General features: G+C 37.2%; 1 protein-coding gene across 3 annotated transcripts in view; it reads right to left on the bottom strand.

Moving 5' to 3' along the window:
• The window catches only part of LOC124378291 (SLIT and NTRK-like protein 5), a 127,644-nt gene extending 113,349 nt beyond the window's left edge, over positions 1-14,295 (bottom strand). For 2 of the 3 annotated variants that reach the window (XM_046837873.1, XM_046837879.1), the window contains exons 1-2: positions 14,275-14,295; positions 13,670-13,791 (exon numbers count right to left, since the gene is read on the bottom strand). The gene's annotated coding sequence lies outside the window, so the exon portion shown is untranslated. The remainder of the gene's footprint in view (positions 1-13,669; positions 13,792-14,274) is intronic. The other variant, XM_046837874.1, reaches the window with a different exon arrangement.
• Between the last annotated feature and the right edge of the window lie 413 nt (positions 14,296-14,708).

Raw genomic sequence — 14,708 nt, 5'->3', positions numbered from 1 at the left:
ACTTAAATGACTCCACTGTTGTTACAATGCTGTTCCAACAGTGGAGGCCCAGCCTTCAACCTGCCACAGGAGCTGCTGAAACAATCCCACTCGGCCATCATTGAGTCTGTCCTGTGTAGATCTATAACTGTCTGGTTTGGTTCAGCTACTAAATCAGACATCAGGAGGCTACAGTGGATGGTCAGGACTGCTGAGAGGATTATTGGTGCCCCACTGCCCAACCTCCAAGATCTTTACTCATACAGAGTGGAGAAAAGGGCTAAGAAAATCATTTTGGACCCCGCACACCAAACCCACTCTCTCTTCGAACTGTTGCCTTCTGGTCGGTGCTACAGAGCTCCATCCAACAGAACAGCCAGGCACAAAAACACTTTTTCCCCGTAGGATATAATCAGCATGAACATTTCAAATATTTATAACTACACATTGTCTATAATAACTGTCACATTTGTACATAGAATCCACATGGTCTATTTGTAAACTGTACTTCTGTAAACTTGTAAATAACATCTGTACATTTATTTAACAATTTTTTGACTCTGTTTATATTGCATTATTTAACTGACTGGTTTACTACTCTGTTACATTATTGCTGTACTTCTGCACTGGAAGCTCCTAATGCCAAGTCATTCCTTGTGTGTGTAAGCATACTTGTATGAAAAAAAGCTATTTCTGCTTCTGAAACAGGAAAAACAACAGGAAATATATATATATATATATATATATATATATATATATATATATATATATATATATATATATATATAAAAATCATACATTGTGATTTCTGGATTTTTTTTATTTATTTATTTATTTATTTTTAGATTATGTCTCTCACAGTGGACATGCACCTACGATGACAATTTCAGACCCTCCATGATATATATATATATATATATATATATATATATATATATATATATATATATATATATATATATATATATATATATATATATACAGTGAGGAAAATAAGTATTTGAACACCCTGCTATTTTGCAAGTTCTCCCACTTAGAAATCATAGAGGGGTCTGAAATTGTCATCGTAGGTGCATGTCCACTGTGAGAGACATAATCTAAAAAAAAAAATCCCGAAATCACAATATATGATTTTTACACTTTTTATTTGTATGATACAGCTGCAAATAAGTATTTGAACACCTGTCTATCAGCTAGAATTCTGACCCTCAAAGACCTGTTAGTCTGCCTTTAAAATGTAAACCTCCACTACATTTATTATCCTAAAATAGATGCACCTGTTTGAGGTCGTTAGCTGCATAAAGACACCTGTCCACCCTGTACAATCAGTAAGAATCCAACTACTAACATGGCCAAGACCAAAGAGCTGTCCAAAGACACTAGAGACAAAATTGTACACCTCCACAAGGCTGGAAAGGGCTACGGAAAATTGCCAAGCAGCTTGGTAAAAAGGTCCACTGTTGGAGCAATCATTAGAAAATGGAAGAAGCTAAACATGACTGTCAATCTCCCTCGGACTGGGGCTCCATGCAAGATCTCACCCCTCGTGGGGTCTCAATGAACCTAAGGAAGGTGAGAAATCAGCCCAGAACTACACGGGAGGAGCTGGTCAATGACCTGAAAAGAGCTGGGACCACCATTTCCAAGGTTACTGTTGGTAATACACTAAGACGTCATGGTTTGAAATCATGCATGGCACGGAAGATTCCCTGCTTAAACCAGCACATGTCCAGGCATGTCTTAAGTTTGCCAATGACCATTTGGATGATCCAGAGGAGTCATGGGAGAAAGTCATGTGGTCAGATGAGACCAAAATAGAACTTTTGGGTCATAATTCCACTAAACGTGTTTGGAGGAAGAAGAATGATGAGTACATCCCAAGAACACCATCCCTACTGTGAAGCATGGGGGTGGTAGCATCATGCTTTGGGGGTGTTTTTCTGCACATGGGACAGGGCGACTGCACTGTATTAAGGAGAGGATGACTGGGGCCATGTATTGCGAGATTTTGGGAAACAACCTCCTTCCCTCAGTTAGAGCATTGAAGATGGGTCGAGGCTGGGTGTTCCAACATGACAATGACCCGAAGCACACAGCCAGGATAACCAAGGAGTGGCTCTGTAAAAGCATATCAAGGTTCTGGCGTGGCCTAGCCAGTCTCCAGACCTAAACCCAATAGAGAATCTTTGGAGGGAGCTCAAACTCCGTGTTTCTCAGCGACAGGCCAGAAACCTGACTGATCTAGAGAAGATCTGTGTGAAGGAGTGGGCCAAAATCCCTCCTGCAGTGTGTGCAAACCTGGTGAAAAACTACAGCAAACGTTTGACCTCTGTAATTGCAAACAAAGGCTACTGTACCACATATTAACATTGACTTTCTCAGGTGTTCAAATACTTATTTGCAGCTGTATCATACAAATAAATAGTTAAAAAAAAATCATACATTGTGATTTCTGGATTTTTTTTATTTATTTATTTATTTATTTTTAGATTATGTCTCTCACAGTGGACATGCACCTACGATGACAATTTCAGACCCCTCCATGATTTCTAAGTGGGAGAACTTGCTATTTTGCAAGTTCTCCCACTTAGAAATCATGGATACACACACAGTATACACACAGTATATACATATTTCAAATACTGTGCAAGGTTTTAGGTATGTGTAAAAAAAAAATGAAAAATCAAGAATGCCTTTAAAAAGAAATGTGTAATAGTTAATTTTTTATTCATTAATAAAATGGAAAGTTGGAACAAATTGGTATAAGGTTTATGAAAGAAGTCTCTAGGTACAGATTTTGAAGGAACTTGACAGGTAGGTTGCTTCTTGAACATCTTGAAGAACTAACCAGACATGATCTGTGGAATTAGCACTGAGGACACTATTACTCCTAACCAAATCTCCAACTCGGTTTGCAGAAATGCCCCAAACTTGCAAGGAACCTCCACCACCATGCTTCACTGTTGCCTGCAGACACTCATTACTGTGCCTCACTCCAGTCTTTTGCCAAACTACTTGTTTTTTTATTACAGCCACATTTTTCAAGCTGTGATTTATCAGTCTAGAGCATCTGCTGCCATTTGTCTGCCCCCAGTTCCCACTTTATTAAGTTTCCTTGTGTGTCTACGGTTCTTAACATTGCCCATTTCTTTCTGCTTTTTTCAAAATAGTTTGTAGAGCACATCTTGAAACCCCTTAAGAGACCTTGCTGATGAAGTGTCTTGATGCTGTTGGTGTATGCCCTGTGACATAGAACTGGCTTCCCCAACTTCACAGAGTTTGGCTGTTCCTTACCCAGATTTAAGCTTCTACACAGCTGTTTTATATGTTTGGTTTATCAGACACCTGACTCTGATCCTAAAAAATCCCTGACTTTGTGCAAGTGTAAGAATAAATGCCAAAGAGTGGTCACATCAAATACTGGTTTGATTTTTTTTTTTTTTTCTATTCACTCAATTTGCAATTGTAAAAAAAAAAAATAACTATTAAAATTAATATTTTTACTTTACAGCATTTTTTTACACATGCCCAAAACCTTTGCACCGTACTGTATATGTTAATATACAAACCAATTCTGTACCATTCATATTAAACCTATAAAAAATGGTAAAATATAAAATTAAATAAATTAAATAAATAAAAAAATAGAAATCAATAAAAATGTTAATAGTTATTTGCACAACATGCTGTTAGCATGGGTTTGATAATAAATAAATAAATAAATAAATAAATAAATAAATAAATAAATACATTTTAATCTCTAACCTCAAAGGTTTTTTTTATTTTTTTTTTTTTAATGCATAATTCTTTTTTTGTTTTTGTTAAGTAAAAGTAAATGTCCCCCATTGTCTGTTCGGATTTAAAGGCGAGTTAAGTGGTTTATTCTTGTTGTAAAGTGGTTTAGCCCAGAACAGATGTAAGGGGTGATATTGTCAGCTCCTGACATGCAGCGCACATGTAACGAACATCATTAACTCGAAAGCACGGACACAGCCCCTGAAAATGAGGATCCATATCCTTTTACACCAAGTCCATCAAAACAACAAGGAATGTGACACACACACACACATCTTTATTTAATAGGCAGCTACCCCTGAGATAACAAGCCTGCTTCACCTCAATAACATGTTCGGACCATGTTTGAACCAAATTGCTAAATATCATAATTTGCTTTAAATTATACAGTTGTGCAGCGATAGTCCTTATTTACAAAGCTCAAAACTAAGACTTTACTGTAAGACTGGAGCCAAATATGAGATATTGTTTTCTCTTTGTACTGGTGAATGGAAACGGTGCTACCCAAGACTTTGCACTAATATCCCTACATGCAAGAAGTCTATTATGATGTTGCAATGTGCAATGTCAAGAGAACAGAGTCGCTCCAAACTGTAAATCATTTGTAAAATACAAAACAAAAAAAACATTCAGGATTTCAGAAAACAAACAGTGCAGGATTGCAGCCCAGATATTAAATTGCATATGTAAATGAGCACAATGACATCATGAGTCTATTTCAGACAACATTGCTGGATCAGGTCTGACTCCACCCACTGATCTGGACCAGGTTTATTCCTACTTACTGATCCAAATCAGGTCTTTAACCTACTTACTGATCTGAATTAGATCTGACTTCACCTACCAATCTAAATCAGGTCGGACTCAACCCACTGATCTGGACCAGGTTAATTCCTACATACTGATCTGAATAGGATCTGAATCCACCTTCTGATCTTAATCAGGTCTGACTCCCCCCACTGGAGTACTGACTCCACCTAACGATTTTAATCAGGTCTGACTCCACCCACTGGTCTGGATTAGGTTTGATCCAAGATTTTCTCCAAGCTTATTTGGAACTGATCTTACTTAATTCATGCTCATGCTAAAAAAAAAGATCTGGCTATGCGATCTGACCCCCCATTTGCTGATCTCAACCAGGTCCATCCCATATATTTTTTATAAATCAAATTAGACTTCACCCACAGATTTAAATCTGGTCTGAACCCACCCTGTGATTTGAATCAGGGACTCCACCTACTGTACCTGATCAGGTCTGACCCCACCCACTAAACTGGTTTGGCTCCGACTTCACTCACTGCTCTAGATCAGAGCTGGCTTGATCTAGTGAACTATGTCTTTTCTGACTCCACCCACTAAACTGGTTTGGCTCGGACTCCACCCACTGATCTGGATCAGGTCCCAAGGTGGAGGCATACTGCTGTGACAAGGGGCACAGTGTAGTACAGTCTAGGAAGTCTCTGTTTTGGTGCCGTTTGAATAATTTATAACACGATTGAAGAGCGAAGGTGTTCAGGGAACCTGTGTGTGTGTGTGTGCTTTTGTTTATATATTCATTTGCCTATTGGAAGCTTTTCTATGTCTGGACCCCCCACTAGCTATGAGATGTGTTTGTGTGGGAAGTGTGTGTGTGTGTGTGTGTGTGTGTGTGTGTGTGTGTGTGTGTGCTATAGAAGACAAATCTGGTTAAATCCAGTGTAGATGAAAGCATACCTTTTCAACCCCAGCCAACCTTGTTATCAAAAAACAATCTACGATTCAATTCTATCATTAATACACATCATTAATACACATACAGATGAAACGAATCTCCAGTTCGAGTGTTTATAGGTGCTATAATCTATGAGGTATTTTTACATATACTAACCACAAACTAGCATACAATTAAATATATTAACCAAATATTAGCATTACAGCAAATATACTAACCACAAAACTAACCTTAAAATAGATATTCAAGCCTACCACTAGCATACAAGTAAATATATTAACCACAAACTAACATTAAGATAAATATACTAGCCACATGCTACCAGGAATTTAATTATACTAGCCTCAATGTAGCATTAAAATTAAACATATTAACCACAAACTAGCATCCAGCTAAATATTTTCAACCACAATCTAGCATAAAGGTACATATCTTAACCACAAACTAGCATTCTGATAAATAATAACAGCCAGAGACTAGCATCAAACTAAATATATTAACCACTATTTAAAATAAATATAAATATATTAAGTACAATTAGCATACAAGTAAAATATGAATCACAGACTAGCATTCAGCTAAATATTCTAACCACAATTAAGGATAAATATACTAACCACAAACTAGCATTAAAGTAAATTTATTAACCTGATACTATTATTATAATAAATACACTAAACACAAGCTAGCATAAAGAATAATAGACCAACCACAAACTAGAATTATCTAAATAATAATTGTGGTTAGTATATTTGTCTAATTTGTTGCTAGCATGTTTACTCTAATGCTGTGGTTAACGTTTACTTTTATTGTTAGTATAACTTAATGCTAATTTCAGGTTAGTATCAGCAGCATTTTTGTATTAGCATCTTGACTATAATAATTGACAGGTTTATTTGTTTACATAAATGTTTTGCAATTGTTTCAATGCTAGTTCATGATTAGCTATTTAGCTAATTACTGTAACACTAGTTTCTTGTATGTTGTTGCCATTTTGTAGTTAGCATGTTTACTACAATGCTTGTTTGTTTTATTAGCACATAAACTATAACTAGCTTGTTATGTAGCATGCTTAATAAACTGCTAATTCAATTTGGTTTAAATGTTTAATGCATGTTTTCCTTGCTAGCAAACTCTTCTAATCTCTCTGTTTTCTGGCTATTATGGTGACACAACCAACGAAATGTATCAAGATCATTCTGTGAAATATTTGCTGAAACTGGAAAGTGTGCGGGATACATTTTTTATGATCCTGGCTCGCAGGGTTTCCCACGTGTCCTGCTTTAGCCTCGGGATAAAACTGCGTGTTTATGCAAATCTAATCGCTTTATTATCAACATGGAAAAAAAAAAAGAAGCTAATCACTGAACCAGCTACAACATGACACACACACACACACACACACACACACACACACACACACACACACACACACACAAGCTACAGGGTAAATGTGGTGTTTAGATTTATTTTTATGCTAAATTTCTATGCTAGTACCTGCAGTGTTAACTTTCAGGGCCAATCAGAGCAGCAGGTAAAACTGCGGTTGAAAACAAGTGACAAAACAAAAAAACAGTTCATCTGCGACTCCGATGTAATAAAGATGTGATGTATGTGAGATCCGAGGTGTCCACCGGGATTAGTTTAATTGAAATCTTTTTGTCAAATCCACAATTTCATTACGGATTCTCGGAGGGATCTCAGCGATCTGTATCGCGTCCCGTCTCTGCATGTCCTAGTTTTATAATTACTGCTCGCGTCGACGCGGGGACACGCCGCCTTCTCCTCACGGACTTCCTGAAGAAAAAAAAGGTCACGTTCTGTAGATTTGTCTCCATAGAAGGACGTTCCTGTTACAGGTTTTGTATTGAAAAAGGCTGGAAGAAGGGAAGGAGCTGATGGGATGGATAAGGAGGGAAGGAGGAAGAAGAAAGAAAATAATTGTGAAAAATTAAAGGGGAAGGAACAATGGAAAGAAAAGGAAATAACAATTCAGAAACGATAAAAAAGAAAAAAAAGGAAGACTGGATAGAAAGGGATACATTCTAACTCTTCTAAATCATTCTAGAAGGAAGGAAGGAAGGAAGGAAGGAAGGAAGGAACATTATGGAAAGGGAAAAAAAACTATTTTAATAGGATAAAAAAGGAAAAATGGAAGTAATGAAGGATAGAAGAGAAAATGAGAGAATTCTAGAACAAAGAAATCGAAAGAATTATGGAAGAAAGGAAAGAAATAACTTTTGGAAGGAAGATAAGAAGAAAGGAAGGAAGAAAGAAATGAAAGAAAGAAGGGAGGAAGAAAATAAATTAATTCTGGAAGGGAGGAAGAAATTCTGGATTGAAAGAAAGTAATGCAAAGAAAAGGTAAAAAAAGAATTCTAAAAGGGTAAAATAAAGGGAAAGAAAGGAAGGACAGGAAAAAAGAAAGAATAAATTCTAGAAAAAAAAATGAAAGGAACAGAAAGGAAAGGAATTAAGTCTGGAAGGAATAAAGGAATTCTGGAAGGAAAGTTAAAATAGTTCAGAATATTTTTTCTTTTTTACTTCCAGAATTTCTTCATTCCAAAGGGGGAGGAAGAGAAGAGAGCGAAAGCTAAAAAGGAGGTGAAGAAAAGATCAGGACAGAATTCTGAAATGAATATAAGAAGTAAACAAGAAAGGATAAAGAAAGGAAAAGGAGGAAAGGAAGAAATTCTGGACAGAAAAAAAGAAAGGAAGGGGAAGGGAATAATTCTGAAAGGAGGGAAGGAAACTAAATAAAATACAAAAAAAAGAGCAAAAAAAGAAAAAGAAAAAAGTGTGTTTATAATTAATGCTAGTTTGTGGTTAGTATGTTAGTATAATGCTTAGTTGTTTTACCATAATGCTCTTTTCTTGCTAGCATGTTTATGCTAATGCTAGTCTGTGCTTCAGCCTGTTCATGAAATTCTGGACCTTTTCCAGGTATTTTTTGTAGCCAGTTTAAACAGTGCATTTTATTTTTAATTTTTTTTACTCCCGTGTGTAAAATCTGAGAGGACAGAAGGCGGAGAGTGAGTTTGATTATTATTTTTTTCTAGCCTGAAGCTCCAACTTGCGCTGACCTTTTCGAGATTGACGTTTAACGGCACTGTAAATGCGCCATTAACTCTGATCTCTTTCTCCGCGCTCACCTTTTAGATACGGCCGTAATTACAGCTAAGTGCCGTAACTGATCTGAGCTTAAATAAATGTTTGACATGAGCTCAGGAACAGCTGGAACAATCCATGGTTATGTGTGTGTGTGTGGAGGGGGGTCCTGTTTTGAGAGAATGACGTTATTAAAGCTGTGAGGAATTTATGAGATCAATTTCTCTGACTGTGTGTGTGTAAGATATTTTTTTTCTAAAGTAATTTTTTTTTACTGCATGGACAAAAAGTATTGGGACACCTGATTTTTTGAAAAGTATTGGGACACCTGAGGCACATAACTGGATCAGATGTATTAGGATCTGGTAGGAAAGGTAAGAAAAAAACTGTGAAAGAATTTAAGAAAGGGAAAGGAAAGAAAGAAAGAAGAAGGAAAAAAAAAACCTTCACCTTGCAGGTTATCATATGGAATTTTTTTACCCGTTAGTCCTACTAGAACATGATACATGCTAAATTAAACTAGAAAAAGAAAAAGAAAAGTAATTATGGGTGTAACGGTAAACGTATTCATTCTTAACCATTTGAGGATCGAATGCAATTATTTTTGTTTTATTTTTATATTAAACTTGAAAACATACACATCAATGCCAGATGATTAAAAAATAAAAAAAATAAACCAGAGTTAGCGCAGTGTCACTGTGGCTTCTCACTTACTGTACACCTGAATATACAATATGTAGCATGCTGTAAAACTTACGTCTTTGCCACAGTTTGCGATATGGATTCTTTTGCGTTTTACGTCTAGCTTCAAGAAATTTTCTTCATGGGAAAAAATCCTGAAAATCCCGCATATCGAGGGAGCGAATGAATGAAGGATGGAAGAAATTAAGCCTAGAACAGTTAAGTAGATCATAAATTTAGAAAACTATATAATAACTTTTATAAACTATAAACTTTATAACTTAAATTTATTACTCAATTTAATCAATATAATAAAAAGTGTACTGCACTAATTTGATTTATTAAAAAAAAAAGTTTCAAAAATATTATAAAATATAATTGTATATATTATTTATCCAAGCAGGTATTTTATTTACAGTTGTTTTAAAAAATCTAAACTGTTGACTTTTTTTTTTTTACAATTTTATATATATATATATATATATATATATATATATATATATATATATATATATATATATATATATGTGTGTATATATATATATATATATATATATATATATATATATATATATATATATATATATATATATATATATATATATATATATATATATATATATATATATATATATATATATATGTGTGTGTATATATATATATATATATATATATATATATATATATATATATATATATATATATATATATATACACACACAGTAAGGAAAATAAGTATTTGAACACCCTGCTCAGATGAGACCAAAATAGAACTTTTGGGTCATAATTCCACTAAATGTGTTTGGAGGAAGAAGAATGATGAGTACCATCCCAAGAACACTATCCCTACTGTGAAGCATGGGGGTGGTAGCATCATGCTTTGGGGGTGTTTTTCTGCACATGGGACAGGGCGACTGCACTGTATTAAGGAGAGGATGAACAGGGCCATGTATTGCGAGATTTTGGGAAACAACCTCCTTCCCTCAGTTAGAGCATTGAAGATGGGTCGAGGCTGGGTCTTCCAACATGACAATGACCTGAAGCTCACAGCCAGGATAACCAAGGAGTGGCTCTGTAAGAAGCATATCAAGGTTCTGGCGTGGCCTAGCCAGTCTCCAGTCCTAAACCCAATAGAGAATCTTTGGAGGGAGCTCAAACTCCGTGTTTCTCAGCAACAGTGGACATGCACCTACGATGACAATTTCAGACCCCTCCATGATTTCTAAGTGGGAGAACTTGCAAAATAGCAGGGTGTTCAAATACTTATTTTCCTCACTGTATATACAGGGAGTGCAGAATTATTAGGCAAATGAGTATTTTGACCACATCATCCTCGTTATGCATGTTGTCTTACTCCAAGCTGTATAGGCTGGAAAGCCTACTACCAATTAAGCATATTAGGTGATGTGCATCTCTGTAATGAGAAGGGGTGTGGTCTAATGACATCAACACCCTATATCAGGTGTGCATAATTATTAGGCAACTTCCTTTCCTTTGGCAAAATGGGTCAAAAGAAGGACTTGACAGGCTCAGAAAAGTCAAAAATAGTGAGATATATTGCAGAGGATGCAGCAGTCTTAAAATAGCCAAGCTTCTGAGCGTGATCATCGAACAATCAAGCGTTTCATTCAAAATAGTCGACAGGGTCGCAAGAAGCGTGTGGAAAAACCAAGGCGCAAAATAACTGCCCGTGAACTGAGAAAAGTCAAGCGTGCAGCTGCCAAGATGCCACTTGCCACCAGTTTGGCCATATTTCAGAGCTGCAACATCACTGGGTGCCCAAAAGCACAAGGTGTGCAATACTCAGAGACATGGCCAAGGTAAGAAAGGCAGAAAGTCGACCACCACTGAACAAGACACACAAGCTGAAACGTCAAGACTGGGCCAAGAAATATCTCAAGACTGATTTTTCTAAGGTTTTATGGACTGATGAAATGAGAGTGAGTCTTGATGGGCCAGATGGATGGGCCCGTGGCTGGATTGGTAAAGGGCAGAGAGCTCCAGTCCGACTCAGACGCCAGCAAGGTGGAGGTGGAGTACTGGTTTGGGCTGGTATCATCAAAGATGAGCTTGTGGGGCCTTTTCGGGTTGAGGATGGAGTCAAGCTGAACTCCCAGTCCTACTGCCAGTTTCTGGAAGACACCTTCTTCAAGCAGTGGTACAGGAAGAAGTCTGCATCCTTCAAGAAAAACATGATTTTCATGCAGGACAATGCTCCATCACACACGTCCAAGTACTCCACAGCGTGGCTGGCAAGAAAGGGTATAAAAGAAGAAAATCTAATGATATGGCCTCCTTGTTCACCTGATCTGAACCCCATTGAGAACCTGTGGTCCATCATCAAATGTGCGATTTACAAGGAGGAAAACAGTACACCTCTCTGAACAGTGTCTGGGAGGCTGTGGTTGCTGCTGCACGCAATGTTGATGGTGAACAGATCAAAACACTGACAGAATCCATGGATGGCAGGCTTTTGAGTGTCCTTGCAAAGAAAGGTGGCTATATTGGTCACTGATTTGTTTTTGTTTGGTTTTGAATGTCAGAAATGTATATTTGTGAATGTTGAGATGTTATATTGGTTTCACTGGTAAAAATAAATAATTGAAATGGGTATGAATTTGTTTTTGTTGTTGCCTAATAATTATGCACAGTAATAGTCACCTGCACACACAGATATCCCCCTAAAATAGCTAAAACTAAAAACTACTTCCAAAAATATTCAGCTTTGATATTAATGAGTTTTTTGTGTTCATTGAGAACATGGTTGTTGTTCAAATTAAATCCTCAAATAAAATTAATCCTCAAAAATACAACTTGCCTAATAATTCTGCACTCCTGTATGTATATGTGTATATATATATATATATATATATATATATATATATATATATATATATATATATACATACATACACACACACATGCATACACATGCATAATACATACAATAGAAATTCTCCAGCATCTAGTTAATGCAAGTCAGTTTTGCACACCCTGCCCCCTACCTAGACCTCAAATATAGAAATCCATCACTTCCCCCATTGCCTTTTGCTCCCCAATATCTTTTTTGTCTTAACCCTCAATTTCCATCAGGATTGCTTATATTGGTCACTGCACCTGAGATAAACCCAAGGACAGACGAGATTTCAAACAAACACTACAGTCGCAAAATGTAAAGAGACTGCCAGGGGCATCGGGACACGAGCATGTAAAAGAGTCTCGAATAAAAACGTCCCCCGAAATGAAATGGTACGCACCGATGGTTCTGCTCACGAACAGGTTTTTGCTCCTTGACCCCTTTCCTGGTTCAGTCGCTGAAATAACCGAATGCGCACTGAGTATCGGGTTCTGCTTCACTGGGCTGTAAATAGCAGCTAAGCTCGCCTCGGAATAACAGATGAAATAACACTCCATCTCCAATAGACTGGACTGTATCGGCTTTTTTTTTTTTTTCATTCAGCCACCACGACGACTTTGGGTTCTTGATAGGGTCAGGGTTTATAATGGATATCAATAGCACATTATCGACAATAAAATGCTATGTATGGTCTGGTGGATACTTAAGATAGCATCATTGAACAACCCGTTAGAAACAAACACACATTTGATACCTTCTCCAAGATATCCTTTCTTTTTAAGATGTTTGAATGTGTAGTGTCTTGCCTAGAACGCCCTTCAAGATCTTAACAAGCCTGGCTTCAAAGTAACGCACTCCTCAGAAGCCACCCTAGTGGTTGGCTGTTCATGGTCTACATCAAGCAAATGTTACCAAGCCTCAGTCCTTGACCTTTCCGCAGCCTTCAACACACTCAATTATTAGAATAATCTGCCCATCCTCTGCCTATGAAGGCTCAGCATTGTTCTGGTTTTCTTATTACCAAAAGAAACAGTCCCAGAAACTGGTGTCCAACTCAAATCCTCGCATGGGATTTTAATACTGCTACTATGCCTATGACACTCAATTCAACCCCGCGTTTCCTTCCTCTTGTTATCCGCTCAGATCGCAGAATATTCAGCAGACATCTCACCATGCATGGCGGCTCATTAGCTGAAACGAAACCTAAGCAAGACTGAGCTGCCATATATCCCTAGAGATGCATCTGTACATCTCCCTGGACAGATCAGACCATCTGCATGTGTTAGACATGCAACCTTGCGGCAACCAGCTAGCCTTCTTAAATTACATTACAGGAATCCTCATAAAAAAAGCACAAAAAAAAGAATAAATAAATAAAACATTTAAAAAATCCTCAGGATTGCCATTTCCATCCAAGGAGGATGCTCAGGTTCTTATTTATTACGAGGTTGTATAGAGACTGGCTCTGTTTACAAGAAAGTACTTTATCTACATTTGCACGCTATCATGTTTAAAATAGTCCCCTTGCACAGCAATACCTGCCACTTCTGGAATGTGTCCCGGTCTTCTTTACGTTGGATCTCCACAACGGGGTCAAACCGGCGACCTTTAAGCTGGATCTTCATCTTCAGGAAGAGGGCGAAGTCCACAGGATCCAAATCTGGCAAGCAAGGTGGGTACGGAAGTCAGATCGTGTTTTTTTCTGTGAAAAACTTACTTGTGAGAACTTATGAAGGTCGGTGCTTCCTGTGACTGCGCGTGCAACCACAACTAGTCTGGAAATGTTTCGATACCGCCTCATATATTGTCAGATTAAGAATGAATTACCGTGTAAATGTCCCACCACCCCTTTAAGGTATCAAAACGCTTCTCAATCCAGGTATTCATGTGGAATGAACTTCTCCTGGCCTTCTAAAACTGCTGAGTCACTCAGCCTTTTATCTAAGATTATACATTTCTTCACCAAGCACTTCAGTTAGCATTTATGTAATTAAGCACAATGATAATCCTAGACCCTGACTTATTGAAGGTTTTTTGACAGAGACTGCTCGGGATAAAAGCGTCTGCCGAATAATATCGGTATAAAATGCTATGTTAAACAGTGATATACTTTTCGCACACAAGCCAAGAAGAAAACTTTTACCTGCTGCTTCTCTGCTGTGCTGCACACACTTTTTTTCTTATTCACAAATTCAGAATTCGACATAGTTTATCACCACCACTCCCTCTCCTCATCCCGACCTTGAAATGCCAGTGAAGCCTCAGAGGACAAAAAACAAACGGCTTATCGCAATGCATGGGGAAAAAAACGATGCATATTGTATTTCCCCAGACTGCATTGTGTTATTCACACACACACACACACACACACACACACACACACACACACACACACAGGCAGCCCGTTAATGCAGTGGTGAAAAGAACAATATATATATGATATGAGCATCTCAGTGGGTCAATGACAATGCATTAAAAAAACACACTTAAATATTATAGAAGACTTTAAAAAAAGTTAATACCCATAAAAATTAACATATGCTGAAGCCACACCTCTTGAATATGACTGACAGATAC

The sequence above is a fragment of the Silurus meridionalis genome, chromosome 24 (assembly GCF_014805685.1).
Source record: "Silurus meridionalis isolate SWU-2019-XX chromosome 24, ASM1480568v1, whole genome shotgun sequence".
Lineage (NCBI taxonomy): Eukaryota > Metazoa > Chordata > Actinopteri > Siluriformes > Siluridae > Silurus > Silurus meridionalis.
The sequence above is the reverse complement of the archived record's forward strand: the minus strand, read 5'-3'. Positions and strand labels throughout refer to the sequence as shown.